The sequence below is a fragment of the Ischnura elegans genome, chromosome X (assembly GCF_921293095.1).
Source record: "Ischnura elegans chromosome X, ioIscEleg1.1, whole genome shotgun sequence".
NCBI lineage: Eukaryota > Metazoa > Arthropoda > Insecta > Odonata > Coenagrionidae > Ischnura > Ischnura elegans.
The window spans coordinates 108796072-108821430 of NC_060259.1; the positions used below are offsets into that span (position 1 = coordinate 108796072).

The 25359-nt window shown below is 38.5% G+C and overlaps 2 long non-coding RNA genes across 6 annotated transcripts; one reads left to right on the plus strand and one right to left on the minus strand.

Annotated features, from left to right (window-relative positions):
• Positions 1–2074: 2074 nt before the first annotated feature.
• On the minus strand, positions 2075–7005 carry LOC124171351. 5 transcript variants are annotated; one of them, XR_006867687.1, is made up of 4 exons: positions 5307–7005; positions 5049–5221; positions 2657–3329; positions 2075–2214 (listed from the first exon to the last, which is right to left on the minus strand). It is a non-coding gene; the product is annotated as an uncharacterized LOC124171351 (long non-coding RNA). The 5 variants fall into 5 exon arrangements; XR_006867688.1 differs by having other exon boundaries at positions 2075–2783; positions 2875–3329; positions 5307–7003; XR_006867686.1 differs by adding an exon at positions 3486–3617 and having other exon boundaries at positions 2075–3329; positions 5307–7001.
• A 16241-nt stretch (positions 7006–23246) lies between these two features.
• On the plus strand, positions 23247–24918 carry LOC124171077. The gene is made up of 2 exons (XR_006867652.1): positions 23247–23584; positions 24489–24918. It is a non-coding gene; the product is annotated as an uncharacterized LOC124171077 (long non-coding RNA).
• The last annotated feature ends 441 nt before the right edge of the window (positions 24919–25359 follow it).

Below are 25359 nucleotides of genomic sequence, written 5' to 3' on the forward strand. Positions count from 1 at the left end.
ATGATATCTTCCTCTAATCTTCAACTGAAGTTTAATCAATTATTGATGTTCGGTTGTATTTTACTTATGTAATTTTCTTAAGGTCAGGTTGATACGCATTGCATTTATGCTTAAGGCTCGTTGTTGACGAGATTGGTTCAAGTGTAGGACTGCTTTTGAGACTGTCATACAATGTCATGAGTGCAATTGATAAATCGCATAAAGGACACTCCACTTAAGGCCTTTTTACACCTACATAAATCCGCACAAGTCTAAATGTATGAACGCGAGAAAGAACACGAAATATACCGTACGGTTGCGTTGTTGCACGTTAAGTGGTTACACGTGTAACCACTCAACTTGTGCAAATGCATGATCGGCAAATTTAACCTATTTTAGCTAGGTTCAAACATTCGTACATGTTCCGTTTCGGTCCACAAAAATAATTCACGCAAACAGGCATTAACTTGTACGTGTATCGTTTAAACGCAGGCTTTTAGGTGAGTTAAGTTAATTAGGCTTATTTTTGGTTTCATTGAAATTTCTATAATAAGGTATTTAATCGGTCTTATCTTCTTTTATATGTATCATATGATCTGCTCTTTATAGTTTAAGTTTATCACCTTGTTGTTAGAGGATTTGCAAACCAGTGGGTAAAATCTTCAGGACAAGCATCGGTCTGCTGTGGTGCCCGATCATGCCCTAGTAGCACAATTTGTGTTCAGAGTATGCTCAGGGCATTTTCAACACATATGTAAGATGTGTTCAACATAATTTGAGCACATGCTGAGCATATGTAAATGTCCGGCAAGGCATATGCTCAACATATGTTCAACACAAGTTTTCAACATATGCTCAGCATATTTTCCACACATGCTCAACATATGTTTTTAACATATGCTCAGCATATCACCCACTTATGCCCAACATATGTTTTTAACATATGCTCAGCATGGTATCCAATATGCCCAACATATGTTTTTAACATATGCCCATCATTCTCCCAAAATATGCTCAGCATACCCTAGTGAAAATATCTACAGGATTTTTTTTTCCAATAGTAATTTGACAATGGGAAACATTTGTTTCTATAGGAAATTTTTATGTTCCTACAGGAAAATTTTATTTTCCCATAGGAACCTAAAATTTTCCTATAGGAACAATCATTTCCCATTGTCAAATTACTAAAGGACAAAGAAATCCTATGGAGATTTTCACTAGGGTGAGGTTGCATCCATTTATCCCCCTTATGAAAAGTATTCCCTTACAACCTTGCAATACCTATAGATGCACAAATTCTCTCCTTTTTACCGCTCCTGCCTTTCACTGTGGACTTAGGGCATGATGTCAGACCTACACATTGCATTCACTCAAGTTATCAGATTAGCACTTTAAATTGAAAATGTTTAATCATTAATACAACTAAATTTGGTCAAGGATTTGAAATCGCCAATGTTAATTTAAAATTTATAAATGATAAGCATTCGACAGAATAAAGCATCGATGGTACTGATTATCAGAAGGAAATAACCATGATCCTGCTTCTGATCCAACATCCTTATAATGACCAAAGATTAATTAATTACCAACTTAATTGCTGCTGCATCTTAACAGTCTACCCAGCTAGCACACGGGAGACTGTCTCCCCCGAATCCTTAGAGACTCTCTACAGAAACCAAAGAGACCGCCTCCCGGAAGCGGTAAGCGTCTCCGGAGACAACAAGGAGACGGCCGGACGATACGATGACGAACCCATGACGAAATGTCCGCACTACTCAAGAGACGGTCTCCGATTTCCGATTCATGCGCCATCAAGCGATAACCACGCGAACTACGTCGGACGTATCAACTGTGCGACGGTGGCGCCATCTGTTGTCATTTATCAGCACTACGAGCAGCGAGCTACAGCCGACCGCTACTTCACTATTCCAAATTAGGACATATTAACCGGCCACTTATAAATCCGTGGCGTATGCGAATTGACATTAAAGCATATTACTTACGAACATGGTGTTAATGGACTGCTAGCAACAGCGATGACAACACACAAACAGAAATCTCGGTGACAAACGTAGGAAATGTCAAAGAAAATCAGGCATTTTCAAATATTGGTTTATTTACAAAAAGTATTAGAACAAGCCACATTGAATGTCAGAGGAACTTCAAAGATGAACTCCTATTACATAGAAACAGCTTTTCACAAGGCCACTGGACATCAAGGGACTGAAGCAACACCTGAAAAGAAAAAGCAGAATACTCGCATTAAGAAAATGCTATGACTACACAAAAACAATAATAATGCTTTGGGAACTTTAACACGTATTCTCTCAGGTCAGCTAAAATACTATGCAATGCCCACTTAATAGAGCCAATACATAATGAAAATAACATACTTGATACACAAGAACAAGATGAGATTTTAAAGATAAAATGAACAAAAAAGGAAATCTGTAAAGAATCCTCCCTGAATTAAAAACTGCAGAATCGCAATAACAAAGCTATGCATTTTAGAAAATAGCATCTTCATCCTCACAGCAATATCCCAAGAATGTCACCATGCCATATGTTAAACCCATACTTAAGAATAAACAATACACGAGGGATTTCCATTGTTCCCTATCTTAAATGAAACAACAGAAAAACACCAGGCATCTCTGCCAAGGATTAAGTGCACAACCTTCTAATTCTACTGCAGAATATCATGCCTGCTTCACTACATTGTGGAGATTCATTATGGCTGTGAACCATGCTCACCATCAGAAGGTATTAACATGTTCCATCACAAGGTAATAAGAACAAATTGCCTGAAAATGAAGAAATTAAAAAAATTGTAATCACTCAAAATATTGACGAAGAATTTACTTGCAGAGAACTTGGCAAGTTTCACATAACCACCCAACAACATAAGTATGGGAACAACTGCCAAAGAATCCATCGATAATAGTTCCTCTATTATATTAATATGCCCAAAACGGTACGGCTACTGCATGAGGAATGCAGATATGTGGTCAAACGGGTGTGGAAATGAACCATTTATATGTCACCTACTAAAAAAATTAAGAAATTTCTATTACTCCATTAAACTGCATCAAATATAAAAATGACAATAAAAAAGGAATGAGAGAGTCCATCAAGTACATTAACCAAAACTAATTAAATATCAACCATATATGAGAGGATAATGAGTAAAATACAACCAAAGATTACGGATAAAGCTGTGCCTCCTAAGATTCTTCACCCAAAATGGCATAATAGGCAGATTTTCGCTGCAGAATAATCCTTATTGTGAATGTCTCCCACCAGCAAAAGAAACCAAACAGGATACATCACTACGACACCGATAACTCTGCCTATTAATAAAGACAAATATCTGTTACTACAGAATTAAGCTACACAATAACCAAGCAAGATAACGACAACTAAGAACCTACGGAGTTCTAAACCATCATCTCATGTAAACACACAAAAAACAGCAACATTAAAAAATAAGCAAGCTGTATCAATACCACTTTCCACTCCCTATGTTTAAGTCATCCAATTCTCGGCTACGATACCAGAGGAAAATCATCCTCACAGAGAATTTTGGCCACCAGAATCAGAAGAACGATTATCCAATCGTGAGGTCCTTGCTTCACCACCTATTAACCCCTTAACTGGGGAGAGCGACTATAGTCGCAAGCGGACTATACTCCCCATGTGGGGAGCTCGACTATAGTCGCGCGTGCCGTCGCGTCGCAATGTTATGCGGAGAAGGCATGAATATTCATTCTTTATGCATCATTTCATGTTTTTTGCTTTGTCTGAGGTTCTATACCAATATATTTGAAGTATATTGCCATTTTTGTGCAATAGCTTTACTATAAATTTTTTTCCAATAACGGCATCTCCGAAAATCGTTGGATTTGCTCCCCACTAGGTGAAAGATAAGGAAATTTCTGCCCCCAACCAAGGGGTTAATGAAGACGTAAAAAATTCGATTACTCCAAACATATAAACAATAAGGGTGGATAAAAAGAAATAAAAAGAAGAACTCACCAAGACTAAAAACCACCACTATTAACAGGAACATCCACTGAGATGCCAATCAACCTGTTCCACTTTCCATAGATATTTATGATACCAAGTCAGAAGAGAATCACCCTGGAGTAATTGTTGCCGCCAGAATCACAAGAACGATGATCCAATCGTGAAGTCCTTACTTCACCACCTATTAATGAAGATGTAAAAAATTTCTGTTGGTCCATGCATATAAACTGTAAGGGTGGATATTGATAAATCACAAGAGGCACTCACCAACATTAAAAACCACCACTATTAACAGGAACATCCACTGAGATGCCAATCAGCCAGTTCCACTTCCCATAGATATTTATGATACCAAGGCAGAAGAGAGTCACCCTGGAGTAATTGTTGCCCACCAGAATCAGAAGAACGATGATCCAATCGTCAGGTTGTTCCTTCACCACCTACTAATGAATATGTAAAAAATTTCTCTTAGTCCATACATATAAACTGTAAGGGTGAATATTGGTAAATCACAAGAAGCACTCACCAAGACTAAAAACCACCACTATTAACAGGAACATCCACTGAGATGCCAATCAGCCAGTTCCACTTTCCATAGATATTTATGATACCAAGGCAGAAGAGAGTCACCCTGGAGTAATTGTTGCCCACCAGAATCACAAGAACGATGATCCAATCATGAAGTCCTTACTTCACCACCTATTAATGAAGATGTAAAAAATTCGATTACTCCAAACATATAAACAATAAGGGTGGATATTGATAAATCACAAGAGGCACTCACCAACATTAAAAACCACCACTATTAACAGGAACATCCACTGAGATGCCAATCAGCCAGTTCCACTTCCCATAGATATTTATGATACCAAGGCAGAAGAGAGTCACCCTGGAGTAATTGTTGCCCACCAGAATCAGAAGAACGATGATCCAATCGTCAGGTTGTTCCTTCACCACCTACTAATGAATATGTAAAAAATTTCTCTTAGTCCATACATATAAACTGTAAGGGTGAATATTGGTAAATCACAAGAAGCACTCACCAAGACTAAAAACCACCACTATTAACAGGAACATCCACTGAGATGCCAATCAGCCAGTTCCACTTTCCATAGATATTTATGATACCAAGGCAGAAGAGAGTCACCCTGGAGTAATTGTTGCCCACCAGAATCACAAGAACGATGATCCAATCATGAAGTCCTTACTTCACCACCTATTAATGAAGATGTAAAAAATTCGATTACTCCAAACATATAAACAATAAGGGTGGATATTGATAAATCACAAGAGGCACTCACCAACATTAAAAACCACCACTATTAACAGGAACATCCACTGAGATGCCAATCAGCCAGTTCCACTTCCCATAGATATTTATGATACCAAGGCAGAAGAGAGTCACCCTGGAGTAATTGTTGCCCACCAGAATCAGAAGAACGATGATCCAATCGTCAGGTTGTTACTTCACCACCTACTAATGAAGATGTAAAAAATTTCTCTTAGTCCATACATATAAACTGTAAGGGTGGATATTGATAAATCACAAGAAGCACTCACCAAGATTAAAATCTACCACTATTAACAGGAACATCCACTGAGATGCCAATCAACCAGTTCCACTTTCCATATTTATTTATGATACCAAGTCAGAAGAGAAATTCCTTGCAATATTAACAAATTATTAGTATTTCCCCAACTGCACTGATTTATCGGTACAATAATTTACAACCCAATCATAGTTAAATGCAACTCATTGCAGGATCACATGAGTACTGCGTCTTAACCGAATAATCTGATTTGCATATTTGATTGAATTGAACGACCAAAGTTTGGTCGCCATCTCCTTAGCATTATGAATGATCAAAGTATTTAATTTCTCGCGCACTTACAAGTAAATATTGGCGCTATGTCAAACTACAAAATCAACTGACTACGTTAACATCAACAATGAACTGATAGTAACGAAATTAACGTAAAGTATGTGAAAATCATTTCGCGCACCCTATTTGTGAATAAACAGTGATAAATGAGCTGCCCTTATGATTCAGCCCTGATGATGAGTGCCGAGACGGTACTTGAAACGTTGGCCGATATAAAAACATTAACCCGGAGGGAATCCCGAGAAAAGTTTACCCACAATGATAAATCAGCTTTTTATGAGGTAAATCAACAATCAAGGGGATAGTGAGCCTATATGTCACTAAATTTTCAGCATTTTTTCGAATACTTTCCCCAAATTCAAGGTAAATAACGCAAAGACGAAATTCGAGTGCAAGAATGGGAATTTATTTTTCTTTCCAATGTTATATGCTCCAACTATGTGCAACCATTATCACTAATTTAAATATGCAAAAGAAAAGGTTGCAGTCGTTCATAACGAACTTTACCTGTCCTTCTTACGGAAAATATTCAGGGTCCATTCCAAGGACACATATACCTCATAATATTCTCACCTTTTAAACCTTCCCTGAACTTTCACTCACCAACATTTTAAAATCAAAATGAGCCAAATCGGTTCTCGAGTATTAGCGAGACTAAAGGACATTAATTCATTATTATAATCTATATCAGTAAATGTGACAATGCACCTCGAGCCACACAACATGGCGGCTAGCCGAATATTAAACATATCAACTTTCATTAATTTTAATGTCTCAAAATAAATCTGCTGTTTACATTAATTTTCCTTATTATCGGGAATTCAACAAAACTTAATAATAGTCCACAGAGTAAATAATAGCGTCGGAAGGATAACGGCCATGCTTCGTGAATATTTTCGACTTGCACGAGGCGATTTGGGATCAACACTAAGGTAGGTACATTAGATAACGAATATTATCCTTAATGAGGTTAATGAGTAACACATGAAAATACATGTAAAAGGCAACCATAAGCGAATCGAATACACTACCGAATAAATGACAAAATCTAAGTCCTTTGGGACACGTGAAGACAATATGATAATGCCATAAAATTAGCAGGGATACAAATTAATCAGTACTTACCTCAAAGCGGTGAAAATGGACGAAGTTGAAAAAGCGATTGCAAGAACCGGCAAGCTCCAACAATGAGGATAAACACGTGCGGTGATCGTAACTTCGAAGGCAGGACCTCTCAGATTCGAGTTATGGCACAAAGTGAAAGAGACGAAGCGGATGTTGCAAGGGGGAGGAAGGGCTCTTTTCCGGTATCGGCGTAGTCAGCGATATAATTATACTAATTAATGTCTAATTCGTGTTATACCACGACGAATTACCAATATAAAATTAGAAAATAATTAAATATACAGCCATGATCACTCGGTATCCGCATAATGCCTCTTGAAGATAATGTAATTTCGGAAAGGCGAAGTGTTGACCTCGGAAAGAAGCGGAAGTGGGTGGGGGTGAACACTCGAAAATTGACGAACCAAGGGAGAAGGGGGAGAGGGCGGCCATCTCCTCGGGGTCTCTTACCTGTCGTCAAGAGACAGTCTCCTGTGTGCTTGTAGGGTACATCCCATAGTGATTTAAGAGCAAATCCTACACATGAGATAGTCATGAGGGAGTACTACACCCTGAAACTTATTACATAAAAAATAGATTAACCTTCTACTATGAGAAGCAATAAAGTTTTAGTTACATGTGATGCCTTTCAGAAAAGCTGAAAATATTGCAAAATAAAATGGTTAATCAACCATAAGGAACAGCAAGGAATAAGTGAATCTCTGAAAAAAAAAAGTCTCCCACAAATTGTTCAACTGAGATTTCCCCACTTCTATTGTTTGAAAACAATGAAAATTTTATGCATTCCAAATAATGTAATTAATTAGCCATATAATGTCCGTAATTTTATCACGGATCATTCCTAAAGTTGAGCCAACGAGAGTTGTCTGATGATAGGCAGAAGAGGCAAGTCAGTGGTAGGCAGCAATGCTGCCTGGTCAGGATGGGAAACTCCCACGGAAGGTGTACAAAGGGTTTACGAAGACAATCCAGAAAAGAGGATGGAGAGAGAAGGGCAAACAAGAGGGATGAAGTCATTATTACCTTTTTCCTGTGACGAAATTGTATGAGTAGGCAAGGGTGAAAGGTACATTTGGGTAATAGCGACTGCCTGCAAAACATTCATGTTGTCTAACCCTTCAACATCCTCTTTAGCCTTGTCATCGTACAGCTCTCACCAGCTCCACTGCACATGTGCTTCTGAAAGCATTACACCCCACACTGCTAGATTACAACGTACGAAAGATTGAACGAACAAGGAAAAGGGCTAAGGCATGTTTTAGTATCATTAATAAGAATATTGATACATAGGTGGTATCATGAGCCACTAATGCTTTAGCCCAAATTATTTGTAATTATTAAAGTCTACTGCCACTTTATCCTTTGATGGAGCTCCTACGGAATATGTAATCAATTGGTAGATAATGGATTACATAGGATATAATAGGAGAATCAAGTATGACATAGTTCTGCAATTTGATAATGAAGTAGATTTATTCTAATAAAAAAACATAAGCATTTAACATTATCAACAAATATTTCAAGCCTATTCTTTTCCTTGATTTCTCTCAGTCTTCTTCAGGCAGCACGACCATCGTAGCCACTCCCCAGTTAACTCAAGAAAGGCACATTTATCAGCACTGCTAAACATAAGACAAGAGTGGAGAGCATCTGTAGATTAAAATAAACAGAAATCAATATTTATCCACTAAACAGCAAAAAATATTACTTCTTTAACCTGAAAATGGTGAATATTGACATCTTTCATGAATGGTAAATTAACATTAAGTTGCAAAATTTAAAATTTTCATGAGACAGACTAAGGAGAGGAAGCAGCAGTAAGGGAAGTATTGCATCATAAGTTCACACAATATGTAATGTAAAAGTTATTCATGTCAGCTAGTGTATATACATTGGTCTTAAATATCAATAATCCTACAATACATTTCCATGTAAGTTCATCATCATAATACAATTATTGAGTGCTAGATGAAGATAATACTAATAGATTAGTGAGGTCATGAACATTTTAAGACACCGATTCATTTCCATGCAAGAGGGTGATGATCATTTTTATTTTTTGAAGAACCTCGAGGTTCTTCAAAAAATAAAAATGTCATTTTTTTGCATGACTAAACAGACATTTCTCATTAACAGATTTTGCATTGCTTAAAATATGTAATGAAATTTGGAAAGCAAGAAAATTATGATGAACCTGAGAATATCATGTTTAACAGAACAAACGGTTCAATTGACAACATTAAATTTAATTCCACTATAATGTGGAGCCTTATATTCCATAAAAAATCGCTTAAGATACACATTATGTGACTTTGGTCTCTAATTGTCCATGAAATTATAAATACCAATGGGCATATGGTGTATGTCTTGAAATCCGTGAAACCCAAGCAATATATATGCCAGATTTGGTTAGTATTTGAGGCACGAACCACAGGAATACTGTAGATACTGCAAATCAACTCGATTATTTTTGTCCCCTTACTTCTGAGTGAATCGCCTAAGTGCTTAAGTAAATTTTTAGTAATCTGATGGAAAAAACTAACGATAGTACGTATCATGCACACCTTTTGAGCCATCCCCGCATGGGTTACCTATGCCAATTCTTTGCTTCGTTCCCTCATATCAGAGTGCAACTGTGTTAACATGATTCCTAGTCGAGACTACTCATATTTACTGTTAGCACTTCGCTGCGACAGTTATTCACAAAATAAGTTCGTTAATGATACTTGGTTACAAATTAGTTAATTATGCCTCAAAATGATACCATGAAAGAGAGGGCTAATTCATCATCCAGCGATTAGTTTAGCATTCATGAAATATGCTGCCGTTATCATAATTTTATGGCCTTGTTACAATATTAGCATGAACAAAAAAAGTTTATGAATAGATTCACAAACGAAATTAGAACAGGCTCTAAGCCTTGACCAAGAATTTATTACTTCCTTCACATTTTATTGTGGCTATGATTGATTTTGATCGAACATTTTCGCACTCACTCAGTTACATGCATCATATTCGATCCAAGTATTTACATTGGGCAGGAATAACTTAATACGGCATTTACGACCACAATTCAGTTCATAAATAGCCATTGAGAACTTTTACCATACCACACAAGAACAGTTAGAACTAAAATAGTAATATCATACATTCATCCGTTCATAAACAGCGATTGAGAACTTTTACGATATCACACAAGAACAGTTAGTACTAATTGTAAAATAGTAATTTCATATATTTATCTACCAATGTACTTACATTTCATGCTTCTAGATGATTCCGAGGTAACTGGGCTCTCTCCTCTTGTATAAAGTAACGTAAACAACGTGCGATTGGTGCAATGAAATCATAGCAACATGAACACACACAACAACGTCGACGCATGCGTCTCGCTCTTCAATTGTTTTAAAAGTGTTAAAATCAGGGCCTTGGTTAAAATTATGAATTGATATACTTGAATTAGAATAAACTAGAACTAGATATATTCCTTTACATTAATTATAAAACTAGCATGCAGTATTCGAATCCTGATCGCTGATTTGTCGACGAAATATTTCTCAGAACGCATAGATATTTTCTTGAAAATATGCTCAGCATATTTCGTTGAACACATGTGGAGCATATGTCTACGAGTATATGCTCAACATATTTCGTTGAACACATGTGGAGCATATGTCTACGAGTATATGCTCAACATATTTCGTTGAACACATGTGGAGCATATGTCTACGTATATATGCTCAACATATTTCGTTGAACACATGTGGAGCATATGTCTACGTACATATGCTCAACATATTTCGTTGAACACATGTGGAGCATATTTCTATGAAAATATGCTCAACACATCGTCTGAACATATGCTGGAAATATTTCGAGCATATGTTGAAAACATGTGGTTTTAAACATCTGCTGAACATATTTTCAGCATATGCTAATGTTGTGTGCAAAACATATTTCCCTGACATAATCTGAGCATATGCTCAACATTTCTTGTGCTACTAGGGTGGTATCCAATGAAGATCTAATATTAAATAGGTTTCTTGTGGTGTACCCCATGGTCATATTCTTTTTGTCATTTATATTACTGACCTCTCTAACACGCTAAGTAAAGTACAAGGGGCTATAACAATCCCTAATTCAGACGATCTAATATCCGAGCAGACGATACTAGTAAGGGTGCCTTCATAGCTCGGCGTTGCGTACTTGGGGGCGGAGCTAACTCATCGCAGCAAGTTGGAGCCCTTCACAGCTCTGCGTTGCGAAAACAAATGAAAGGCAAAAAGCGTCGGCTCCTAAAAATCAGCCTGTGAGCATATCATCTTATGATTTCGAACTAATCGCACAATACATACGTTGTTTTCTGCATGTTAACACAATTTCATTTCTTAAAATATTCTTCTTAACTATAAATAGCATTTGAAGTTAATATGGCGACCATAAAGTCGATAATAATGCATGTAGTGATGGCCCTTGCCTATGCATTATTATGACCTTTAAATTTTATTTCCTAACTCGGAATATTCGACAAATAGCTAATTACATACACTCAATGAACATGAGTAACGTGGAATCTTATCAGGAATATTTATTAATGATATCTATTGTTCAAACAGATTGTCCTAGTCATGTTATCTAAATAGCTCTAACTGAGTAGATCATGAGGGCACAATTATTGGATATAAAATGGAATTTTAACTACCTTAGCTACCAAAAAGCACCTCTCACGCTGTATTTAGCTTTTGATACCATTTACGGGTATTAGTTACGCTAATCTATGCTCCTCAGTGATTGTAATCTAATTTAGGGTTAACATTTGTCTTATGTTTAGGAAAGATACGAAATATCTAAGCTGATCACTTCAATTTAATAGTAAATAATGAAATAAATAGCATTTGCCACTCCCATTAGAGCTAATCTTGCATATTTGTATACCCAGAAACAAACACCAATTCGAAATCGTCGGCGTACTGCCGCCTTGACGCAGAGAAAATCCGACAGGTTCAGTTTTTCTGCGACGACGCAGCGAGCTGGAGACGTGACGTCATCAATTCTCAAAGACGGACTCTGATTGGCTCGCTAGCCGCGGCGTCAACGCAACGCCGAACTGTGAAGGCCCCCTAAAACAAACGACTAACAAATGCTACAATCGCTCCAGCCGTGATCCAGTAGGGTAGCACTGGGAGCGATAGGAGCGAAAGTGGACCACGGATCTGTAGCGTCTGAAGCGGGAGCACTCGGGAGCATTGGGAGCGTGTACTGGATTACGCCCCGAGTCCGGTCCTCCGCAGGATGACTAACGGACGGCGCGGCATTGATGACCGGTCGGTGTATTGTCCTCCTCGTCCGGGGTATCCATGAGGCAGGAAAAGTGGACGGCAGTCGCCAACGCGTTGAAAGAAGAATTCGTTATTGGCTGCATGACCCCCGAAAAAGGAGCTTGAAATCCTTAAACGTGCCTGGATTAAAACACGAATTCAATGTCAACGTTCTCATGGCTAAACATGGAAGGAATAAACATGCCATCAGGAGGGCAAGTCTGTAACTCTGTTCTCTCCCGAAAATGGGAGAAAGGAGATTCGTGAAGCGCCTGCGCGAGAGTTGTCGCCCGCCCCAAGTCTCTAGGGCGCCCCGCCGGAGAAAGGAGACTATTTGTCGCCTGGGAGAGTACTAGTCTCTCGACCCAAGTCCGTAAGCCCCCTCAAGCGCCTTTGGCGCCCCAGGCGGGCGCTTCAGTTACGTCCCCCTCAAGAGCCCGACGTATCTCTTTCTCCCATGGAGAAAGTGCGTATCTCGACAGTGTTTTGTTGTATTTTCTCAATATGGCGCGTTTTCTTTCAAACCATAGAATATTATTGCTCGTATATGAGGTGCATTTAAGAGAAGTGGGGCAATTAACACCAGTGAGAAATTGTTGCGGGATATTAATAAACCGTTTGAGGCGAGGGAGGAAGATTTCCGGCCGCATTAGCGGAGAAGGTTGTCCTATCCGTCCTTCGATGGTCCGATTCTCTTCCTGCTGAAAATCCATCACCCTCAATAACAGACAAAAACACCACAATCCTATGAAATAACAATTATCTGTAGCTCTGAATTCTTTTCGTGTAAGTAGCGGGGTTTAGAAAGCTAATGCTAATTCAGAGACCGCAAGAAAAGCACTTTAAATAATGGAAAATAACTTCTAAACAGTTACCTATGAAAAGCAACAGATAGTTAATGAAACACAAGACATGCCCTTATTGTTAAAAGAACTTATTCCACGACAATGTAATAGAGTTTCACCATTTCATTGGTTTCACGAATACGACTGCTCAGCATAACCGTGTGCACACAACATGAGATCGCGAATCGGTTCCGCTGTCAACACATACAGAAGCTATAAATGTACTTCAATAATAAATGAATATCCACAAACTAAGTACTAGCACACACCGTAAATATAAAGTGAGACATAGGCAAATAAAATATAAAGAAACTGGAAATCACTTCCACTCTTTTATTCATCACGAACAACTTACAATCACTAAGCTCGTTATGATAAAAACAACTATTAATTCACTGATTTAAAGCCATAAATTAGCCCACGAAAGAGGCACAGGTGACTTTTCTGACTATTATTCGTTAATATACTAGAAAAAGAAACTTCACACACAGCTTTGATCTTGATAGCTTGATCGTGAAATGTCAATGTACCTATACGATGAACAACGGAGGTGAACACGCCACTGACAATGTTTACATTGCTGTCAGACATTAATCGATATGGTAATAACACTGCTTACAATTCAATCACGATGGAGCACTGATAATTACAACTCTTAGCCGATATTTTTGTACATTGCAACCACTGGCACTGTGATTATCAGCAGAAGATTTACGGGAGTTGTCACATTGACAATAACACAATTTTGGCACAAAAGATGTTTGCACAAATCTGCAAGCAGCGAGCAAAAGCTGTATTCACATTAGAAATATACTCTTAATTTTCAACTTTGGTGAGGTTGTAATTGATACGAAATGAAGAATTTACATGGTGACAAGCAAAATATACCGGCACTTGGATTTAGCCTAGCAGCCGCTTGCAAGCGAGGAATCACTGCGCGCGGTCAAAAAAGTAGTCCCGACTTTAGTAAGTCATAATGAGGTTATTATGCATTTAATTTAGAAAATATTTGCATGGATGAGTTTGACATAAAATTAAAAACATTTTTAAATTGCACACGGTTAATTTTTCGATAAATCAAGCTCCAATATCAGATTCGCCTTAGAAATTTTTCATACTACCCATCGGAGCGAGTTTTCTCCCATCCGAACGGGAGAAACAGTTCTCTCTACCGAGTTACGGACTTGGGTGGGGAGACAATTTTGGGCGACAACTCTCTCTCCCAAACGAGGCGCCCCAAGTTACCGACTTGCCCTCCTGAGAAGTTAAAACGCTTACCTCCAATTATGACTGCAGTCACCACCACCGACCTCATTCTCCCCTTCACCGTAATTTCGATTAATTCTTGCCATTAACAAACGTCGAAGTACCGGGAAGATATTTATGCCATCAATCTTTTCATGCTAAAACCCACGCTCACCTCGCTCCTAGCAACTTGAGAGAAATAACGGCAACCGACAGCTTGACGCGCGGGAAAAGGTATACGTGTTGCCAAAAGCTAAATTTAAAAAAATACATTGCCGCTGGAAACAGGGGTCGCGTATATGTCCGGTAGAAGGGTTCCGTATGTTGGCAAATCTTACGATGGATAGCACACGCGCAGCAAAGGAGAAGCAGTTCAAATTCATGAGGGAGAGGGGATACCCAAATGCTGCAGCAGCTCTGTGGCAGGGCAGTTAAGACATTCGGCAAGAGAGATTCAGTGGAGTTATTAAGTTGGCCTGGCCTTTGAGCCTACTGTCCAGCTCAGTGCCAGTAGAGCTCATGTGCAGCAAGGGAGAAGCAGTTCAAATCCATGAGGGAGAGGGGATACCCAATGCTGCCGCAGCTCTGTGGCAAGGCAGTAAAGACATGCGGCAAGAGAGACGCAGTGGTGTCATAAATCCGGCCTGGCCTGAGCCTATTGTCCAGTTCAGTATCAGTGGGGCACATATGCAGCAAGGGAGAAGCAGTTCAAATTCAATGGACTTGCAAGGGAGAATGGCATCAGAGTTTCAGTTGAGTGCTCTTTTTCTTGTTGAGGACAAGGCAGTGCAGTGCAGTGACAAGGTTGTTTCAAGGCAGTTTGAGCGCATTCAGTGGAGTTTCAGCCCAGAATCAGCTCTGTTTCAAGGGAGAAATTTTTCTCTATCGTAACAGGCTCAACTTTGTGGAGGTTCATTCTAATAAATAAAAGCGAACAAACTATGTATAAATCCACCAATTTATTTTTGTGGTACTACTAGTTTCGACGCAGCGGCGCAGCAGCGGCAGGTACCTGATGATGACGCCGCTGCGTCGAAACTAGTAGTACCACAAAAATAAATTGGTGGATTTATACATAGTTTGTTCGCTTTTATTTATTAGGAGAAATTTTTACTTGAGCTCTCCAAAGAAATGACATCATTTAAACGCATATGGGGGCTTATTACGTAAGTCATAACTCCGGAGCTATGGAGCTATAAGAGTTATGATGGCTGCCATAGCTCAATTTGCGATTACAGCAGTCAAAATAACTCCGATAGGAGTTGCGAACTGGAGCTATCTCGGGGCTGGAATAACGCAGGCTTCTGACCCGTCCTTATGATAACTCCAGCCCGATTTCCTTCGGTTCTCAACTGTCATTTGTTTATTTCTGCCGTCGGAAGGTCGGAATCTGAAGGATTTGGCGATGGATGGACCATGAACATATATTTGGCGAAGGATGACGAGGGTGTTTGCGGAGTATACATATATGTAAGAAGAAGGAGGTATCTGACATTAGAAATGAGACGAATAAGGGGTTCCCACAATCCGATCGAATTAGATGAAGACCATTTTCGAATGTTTTTCAGAGTGTCGAAAAACACTTTTCAATATCTCTGCCGGTCTCTGGGACCCACACTAAGGAAACGCAGAATATCACTAAGCGTGGAAAAACAGATAAATATTATTGAAGAGTTTTCATTATATCACTATGGGCGTGTGTAATGTTGAATCTTCTTATTCTGCGTCTGAGATATTCTGCGTTTCCTTAGTGTGGGTCCCAGAGACCGGCAGAGATATTGAAAAATGTGTTTCGACACTCTGAAAAACATTGGAAAATGGTCTTCATCTAATTCGATCGGATTGTGGGAAACCCTTATTCGTCTCATTTCATATGTCAGATGCCTCCTTCTTACATACTCCGCAAACACCCTCATCATCCTTCCCCAATATATGTTTATTGGTCGATCCATTGCCTTATCTTTCAGATTCCGACAGCAGACATCAACAAATGACAGATGAGAAGCGAAGGAAATCGGGCTGGAGTTTTCATAAGGCATTTTTATTTTTATTATTGGTATTAAAAAAACATGTCGGTGTGTGTGCAAATATCTTCGTTCTTTGTAGGCATCTGTCAATCTCAGTAGCACATTTTTGTTAATTGTCGATGAAATATTATTAAGGTTTGTCACCCCACATTTTATTTATTGTTGCCTCCCCGTTTATTCCTTGGAATACGCCAAGGGCAAAGCTTCTGTGGTCACTCATAAAATTAGTGAGCACCACATACTGCTTCCTGCTCATTTTCTCCGACCTTTGCCGGTATCTAAAATTGTATTCATTGCCATAATAGCAACATGGGCAGAGAATAGGTTTGGATTCGACGATAAATGAATGACTGTATACAATGGATGACATATAACTGTATATGAATAAGCTTTAAAGTATAAACATTTCAACAATGTAGTTTATATTAATTATTTCACGTTAACTTACGAAATACAAGTTTGGGACTCCATTCCGAAATTCACGTTAAACCCGTCTGCTCAGAAACATTTACTATCGGATACCTAAACTCCTATTGGTTGACTCATTTCTGGAGATTTGCTTTCCGAATTTTCCATAGCCACTGTAGCTCCGCATTCTTTCGGAGACTTCTCGTAACTCCTGCCGGTACGTAATAGGGTTGGAGCTACAAATCAAAACAAATCCGGGCGGAGTGACAGATAGCTCTAGCTCCGAGTAAAAGTTACGTAATAGGCCCCCTAAGCTCCTATTGGTTGACTCATTTCTGGAGATTTGCTTTCCGAATTTTCCATAGCCACTGTAGCTCCGCATTCTTTCGGAGACTTCTCGTAACTCCTGCCGGTACGTAATAGGGTTGGAGCTACAAATCAAAACAAATCCGGGCGGAGTTATAGATAGCTCTAGCTCCGAGTAAAAGTTACGTAATAGGCCCCCTAAGCTCCTATTGGTTGACTCATTTCTGGAGATATGCTTTCCGAATTTTCCATAGCCACTGTAGCTCCGCATTCTTTCGGAGACTTCTCGTAACTCCTGCCGGTACGTAATAGGGTTGGAGCTACAAATCAAAACAAATCCGGGCGGAGTTACAGCCCTAGTAGCACAAAAAGGATTATATCTGTATATTTTTAAGATTTCGAAATACATCCGTATACATATTTGCAAATCTGTATATCATACATATTTTATACATGTCTGATGATCCATGGTTACACCATAAGGATATTAATTGTATATTTTAAAGATTCTGGTATACATCATATACAGATACACATATCTGTATTATATATATATTTATCATATATTTTAAAATCTCTGCTTCTCTTTCAAACATCCCCACACAGCACAAGAACTCGCGTACATAATGTATTTACCAAGGAAATTGATGTATACTATACATAATGTATTTTGTAACGTATTATTGCTGTATTACAGCGTTATTATATGTAGGGATTTACATTATGTATATTGGTGTATCCATACCGGCATAAACCTTTGAGTTCATATTAGCGACTAAAAATATTAATGTAACATATAGATGAGTATACTGCCGAGGAAAATTATATTTGTGGATTAATATTCACTCTGAAAACTAATAATTGCCTAGTTGCACATTATCGGTTTTAATGAGTCCACTCATAAGATCATCTTTGAGCGAAGTAGTGATATCCTTGAAACTCCTACGTTGTTTACGAGTGAATTTACGTTACGTTTCACCACTTTATAGGGATTTTTGTGGTGTAAGTTGTTGAAAATTGAAGTTTCTGAGGATAGTGAATTTTCCTTTATTCTTGAATTTCATTCGCTGGGCTTAAGAAACGTGTGTTTGTGAGACATTTTTGTTAAAAACGCCTTTCATGTGTTCAGTACCGGGGTGCGAAGAAAACTCCAGGGTGGACCCAAAGTTTAAGGTTTTAGCTTTCCAAAATATCTTGAGTTGGAGATCAAGTGGATTCGGGCGATCAGAAGAGACAATTTCACCTCCACGAAAAACAGTAAGGTATGTACCCTTTCACGCTGTAATTATTTGGATGTAATTTCTAGCTAGATGTGGCTTGGGGATGTTGATGAATGTCTCCAATACTAAAAGTGGTGGTTTAAAATATTGTAGCGGCAATTCGACTGAAAATTCTTCTATTTTAGTTGTTTTTTGTATTATTTCGTTCAGTAAACGTGTGGTTGAAGGAGTTAGTTGGAATTATAATTCAGCAGCCAAGTTTATGGTATCGAATATTATTTCTTAGCTTGCCCTTTGGTGTGTTATGCGTCTGAAACTCAGTACTCAGTTAAAAATACTTATTTAACTTAGATTTGAAAAGCTGTTTGAATTATTTACGCCCTAAGTTATATACTAGGGTATTTTTGATGAGGCTTCCTGAGTCATTGTATTTTTGGCGTAGTACCGTATATTACGGGGGAAAGCACATACCTTTTAAGGTATTCATGCTTTCGAATTAATTTGAGCTTATGTATCATTTCGCAAGACCAGTGATACTCAATTAATAAGTTGCATGGAAAGCAATGCTGAGACATTCATTGAGTCTCGTCAGAAACTTCTATACTATTAGTGTGTATGAACCGCCGTGAATGGAAATATGCTTTTTTCTCTTACAATCATGAGTGGTGCAATGAACCGGAATTTAACTGTGTCCGGCTTTTATCAGCTCAAATTATCTTATGCTTATATCTAGTTTTTTATAAAAAAATCATTGAGGTATATAGTTATCTCCTGTATTTACCAGCCAAGTCATTAGATATATTTCTCATTCAGAAATGCCTTAAATTGAAAATGAAATGACTAAGTAATTTACTTGGTATTTTCTTATTTATTAATTTTAGGTGTGTGAGCTGCACTTCACATCGATTAATATCAGAAAAGAATCTGTGGCCTTGCACGAGAAGATGGGGAGATAATTCGTGTTGAATTAAAGGTGCCGAGACTGGAGGAAGGTGCCATTTCTTCAGTTACCAAACTATCATTCAGAAGACAGAAATACAGTGGTATTAGTGACGTATAGAACTATGGTGGATGTGGATTTTTTTTAAGTGGATGATGTGACAATAGACATTCGTTGGAGAAACTATTGAAGATAGTATGGCTTCTGTCAATGCACTTAAAAATAATTTTTGTTCAAAGAGAATGACAGTATTTGTTTCAGCAAAGTATTTCATGGTAACAAGAGAGGATTGCAGCTATTATTGTGATTGAATAATGAAAATAAAAAATATGTATTTTAATTGTTTTTTTCTTTCCTGCCACTAAAATTCATTATGGTGATGTCCTCATGCATGCTAAGAGCTGAGATGTGATTTAAGAGATATCATATTCTTTATACATATTTTTATGCTGGTGGTTTGGCAGGACTTTCAAATTTTTATTAGATTGATACATCTACTGAAGTGACATTGAAACTTTTGCTCATCCCATACAATATTTCAAATACATATCCGCCTGGGACTGGTACGTTTTAGTAGCTGAGGTTGGACTAGTAGTTGAGGTTTGGATTGATCTTTGCTTTTGCTGGCATAGTGGAAGTACAATCCTTTCAGACATATTTAGTTGAAAATATTATTTTTCTCGCGAATTTTACATTGTCAATAGTTCTTTGTGGCAAGTATAGTCTCTCTCTATTATCTCGTAGGTATATGGAGGGTTAATATATATTATCTTATTATATTATGGATTATATTTTGAATATATATTATGGAGGGTTATATTATGTCGCATATTTAATCTGTATAAAATCCATATTATTGCAGCAGATATAATACGTATAATATCTAGATATTATATGCGTGGTAGAGGACATTTGCATGGATTTTATACAGATATAATCTGTATACAGTGTATACAATGATACGTATTATATCTAGATATAATCCTTTTTGTGCTACTAGGGAGATAGCTCTAGCTCCGAGTAAAAGTTACGTAATAGGCCCCCATGACCGTTGCCTGAAAAAACAGGCAAAGATACAGTCTGTGCAGAAATGGTTGGAGTCGCCATGACGGGTTCCTTAGCTTTTAATGCGGCGATTTCAACTTCCACCGATTTCAATCGTTCCTCTTGTACCTCGACATTTTCATATGAACGCTCCAAGTTTTTCGACATTGCCTCTACATTTTTTACTTCGGTTTTAACTAACCTCAGGCATTCATCACGAACATTTTGAGCCATTGCAGTTATTCTCTGCGTGCATTTGGTTTCGACTTCCTCTAGTTTGTCATTAATTCGCTCAATCTCAAAACAGAAATTATCATTTATACTTTTTATTTCCGCTTGCAACCGCTCATTACTTACTTTTACTTCTTTTCGCACCAATTCCTTACTAGATTTTAACTCCTGTCGCATCGTTTCATTATTTGACTGCATTTTTTCGTTACTTGATTTTAACTCCCGCATCATGGACAAAAGAGTCCGTAAGGTATCTGTTGTAGTTGAGACAATTTCTCATATATACTGTGACAATTGACTGTCGATATTGCGGTGTGGGAGAAGGTGTGTGGCCTGCTCGGGCTAGAGCAGTCCGTCGAGTCTGTCCAAGTTGGTCGGGACGTGTGTGTCGGTTCGGTCGGTTGGCCGCAGTCATGGTGCGAAGTTCGCTAGATCCATTCGTGTATGGTGTATCATATCCTTTTTGTCTTTTGGAATAAAGTTCCAATACCCAGAGAACAACTGTGCAAATTGATTCACCCCTCCCAGAGGTTATGGACCCAGGGGTTACGAGCGCAGGAACTCCAGAAATCCCAGAAACAGTGAGAAAGTGACTTGCGACCACGTGGTGGATTAGAACTTCTAATATGGAAGAAGAGCGATATAGAATACCGCTATTAGACGGGGAGAACTATAGTGACTGGAAATATAGAATGGAAGTGTTTTTAGATGAGACGGAAGTCCTGTCACATGTTGAAAGGTCGTTCGATGTCCTGGCAGAACCGTACGCAATATTAGCAAGTGACAACGAGTCCGCACGAGAAAAGAAGCAGAAAGACATTATGCAATTACGTAGGAACGATAAGAAATGCAAAAGTCTAATAATTCAGAGAATACAAGATAGTCAGCTGGAGCTAGTCAAAAGCAAAGTTACCGCTTTTGACGTGTGGAAAGCATTAGAGAATAGATTCGAGAAGAAGTCTGTGATGAGTCGAATGATGCTTTCGAAACAATTACATACGCTTGTGTATGACCCAACAGAGGAATCGTTTAGCGAATACTGCCTGAGATTCGACAGACTGATCCGTTCCCTAAAACAAACCGGCGAGAAAATTGACGATGACGGTGCCGTAATAAGATTCCTGATGACGATGCCATCATCGTATGAGACAGTTGTAACTAGTCTGCAATCGTTGGCTGCAACAGAATTGAAAATGGAGTTTGTTAGAGTGAGGATTGAGGAGTACGAGGCACACAAGAAAGAGACAAGAGATTCAGTCGCTTCGGAACGAGATGTCCCGAATATGGCCTTTGCTGGCTGCAGGAGGGGCAACCAGAGGACCCAAAGTGAAGGAAGAGAGAAGAAAGAAAGCTTCAAATTCAATTGTCACAATTGCGGCTTGAGAGGACATAGGAAGGTGCAGTGCTGGAAGCCTGGAGGAGGAGCGTTTCATGGGCGCTCGAATGGAAGAGGTGGACGAGCAGTTGGTCGCACAGGAAGACCATGGAACAACGGAGGCAGAAATGATGCATGTTTGGTGGCAGAAGAGGAGGTGGAACCTGCCTACAGCTTCCAAACAACGGCAGTATCATCAGCGGTGGTAAGCGAAACCGCAACACCTGAGAGTGACTGGGTGTTGGACTCCGGTGCATCAGATCATCTTGTTAAGGTGGGAACTCCGATCTATAATATTAGACAATTTGACAATCCAATAAAAATAACGGTAGCAAAGTCAGATACTTTTCTTGTTGCTAAAGAAGTAGGAGATATAAAAGCATTTGCAGTTGTGAATGGAAAAGTAAACAAGATAGAAATGAATAATGTGCTAATAGTGGAAAATCTCAAGTTCAATTTAATTTCTGTTTCTAGACTAGAAAAGAAAGGGTTTGAAATTAATTTTCGAAATAAGAAATGTTATGTCAAGAAAGGTAATGCAAATATTGTTGTTGGTGATAGAATGGATAATATCTATAAACTTCCTATTGTCATTGACGAGTGTGCCATTGAGAGAAAGGCCTTTTCAAGTGTAAGTGATCAAGTTTGGCATACCAGGTTAGGTCATATTGGCAATCCAAATTTAAAACATCTTTGTAAAATTGTTGATGGTATTGGTGATTTGAAATGTGATAATTTAGATGTGTGTAAAATATGTATTCAGGGCAAACAGACGAAGCAACCATTTAATAGAACGAGATCTCAAACCACAAGACCATTGGAACGAATACTAGGAAACCGAACAAGCAACAGGCATAGCAATTAGTTTTCACGGAAATAAAACCAACAATAAGATGAGAAACACTACAAAATAAATTCGTCGAATTAATATCCCCAACACTAGAAATTAACTAACGAAATAGAACGCTCAATAACCACATCATACAATACAGCACAACTTAGAACATAATCAACGGGATGATGTGAGATGGGTATTATGTGCCATTTACAACACATGAAGAGCTTCAACCGTGCGGAAACAGTTGCCTACGCAATTTAAGTTGGGTTCTAAGATGACTTAAGTGGAGGTGTACTTAAATGAAGCTGGTGACACCTACACTACCAACTTAAATACAGAGCCAACTTAAGTAGTCACTTAAGTTACTAGTGTAGACCCGGCAACGGCTATGCCTCGTTCAGATTACGATAGTCCGAGCCGTCGTCGGAACCATGATTAATACATTACACAGGTTAGTTGTCTTGCTACCCGTTGTAATCCGAAAGCGCTGTGGTCCGACTCCCGCGTCTATTAGTTCCGCACTTTTGCCACTTGTCGCGACAAAAATATTCTCTGGGTTGCTTAGTCATTACATTCCAACGCAAGGCAACGGACGCTTGTGTGCAGAGCTCCGGAATTCATCAATTTGTGAGATTTTCTTTGGAAAATATTTGCAATTCTCCAACTTGTTATGTGTGGGGATGCACGACCGCTTACAAAAAGACGCAAAAATTGAACACTTCGTTGGACATCTGGAAGAAAGCAGGTCCAAGGCTATGGCATGGTGTGGCTACGGTGAGTACCATTTTAGTTGGTAAGAGGGATTGATCAACTTTGGCCGATATTTTTAAATTGTCTGTTATTAGACGTTAATATACATATCTTGTGATGAGATAACAATTGGTTATCTTTCGCCGTGGGAGGAAAGTGAGCACTGGGGAGGAAAATGTGCTGCTGTTACTTCCCGCCAGCAATGGCGGGAAGTGCCAGCTATATGCAAGTTGGCTAAAGACCATTAAAAAATAAGATCCAAAGTTTTTAGAATACACATGTTTGCTGTTTACATCCGGATAAAATATTTTAAAGTCGGCCGGTAAGCAATTAATCGCCTTTTTTACACATCGTGGGGATATCGCGGGCGACTCCATTTTGGCGTCCTTATTGGCATTTATACATGAATGTTCTTCTCTGGACTGAAAGCTTTCTATTTGTCTTCTAAATAAGTGGGATTTAAATAAGGGAAAATCGATGTAGTGTAATGACTTCAAGGCAGAATTGTTGACATGTGAAGAGATCAATTTAATCTGCCATATGCTTCTATTTAGATGATGCATATGTCTCGCGGATTGATGCGCTGACGCAATGGCGGAATAGGAACCTCTTCGCAATGCCTACGAATTTATGTCCGCGCCAGTGAATGCGTTGTGAAAATAGGGCATCGTCGAATTAATTTGATATCTTTTCGTTTTGTAAAGTGAGTTCTCTTTCCGTTTGAAACATAAAATCGCTCTTTCCGTTGATTAGAGATATGTTTGTATTTTTTATGATAGAGTTCTAAACTTTCACTGATCGGTAACTAGAAAATTTTCTAACATTTGTAATGAGTGTTAAACTATTTCTTATAGTGTGTTGTATTGTTGATCCTTGTGTTTCATCCTTTAAATCAGTTTTCTTACATCATCTGTTTTCTACCCTTTAGGTGGAGTATTGCCGTGGTTTTGCTGTTTCGATTGCAAGGATGCTGGGCCAGAAACGACCGCTGGAGTAGTGCAATTGGTGGGAGCGAAGTTAAATTAGTGAAAGTGAAGTGCAATTAATACTATTCTGGAGCAGTCAGTGTTATCATAGTGCAATTAGGTTAGTGTAGTGCAAGTGATTTCAACGATACAAGGCTTGAATTTTTGTATCAACTGTTCTCAGTGTTGTTTCATTATTTATTTGCTGTGCTTAATCATCTTAGGTTTAAACGGTTTATAAAAGGAAAGTTTACGTAGTGTGTGACTCACACAGTGAATAGCTATAATTTGATATTGGACTAAAGAGATTTCTGTTTTACATTTGAAACTACATTTCTATGTAAGTTACAATTTTGGCAATAAATTTCTGTTTGATGTGATTGTGAACAATAATTATTGGGATATAATTATTTGAGTCTACATGACATCCGGTCCACGTTTCCCGTAACAGCTGCAAATTGCATGATATCTAATGTGTGTTACAGTTAATGTGAGTGCCACCCCATCAGAGGCAAGTATTTGCAAATCCATGCACAGGTGAGTTTTGTGTTATAGTCATAATAAAATGCCAAATTTCAATTCTGTGAAGGACAACTTTTAGGTAGGGTAGCGCCTTTTAGTCAATAGCATTCTTCATTCTTAATCTTGCACTGTGATATCCGTTGCAAATGCAATGAGCATTGTTAGATTAATTGCCATATCTTCAACGCTTTATGATGCATCACGTCCGAAATGTTGTTTGTGGTTGTGTTCGGTGCCTTTTTTTTCTCGTTCCTTTTGAAATCAAAAGAGTTCGGGGCTTAGTGGGTTTTGAGCTTTATCTGTACCAATCGC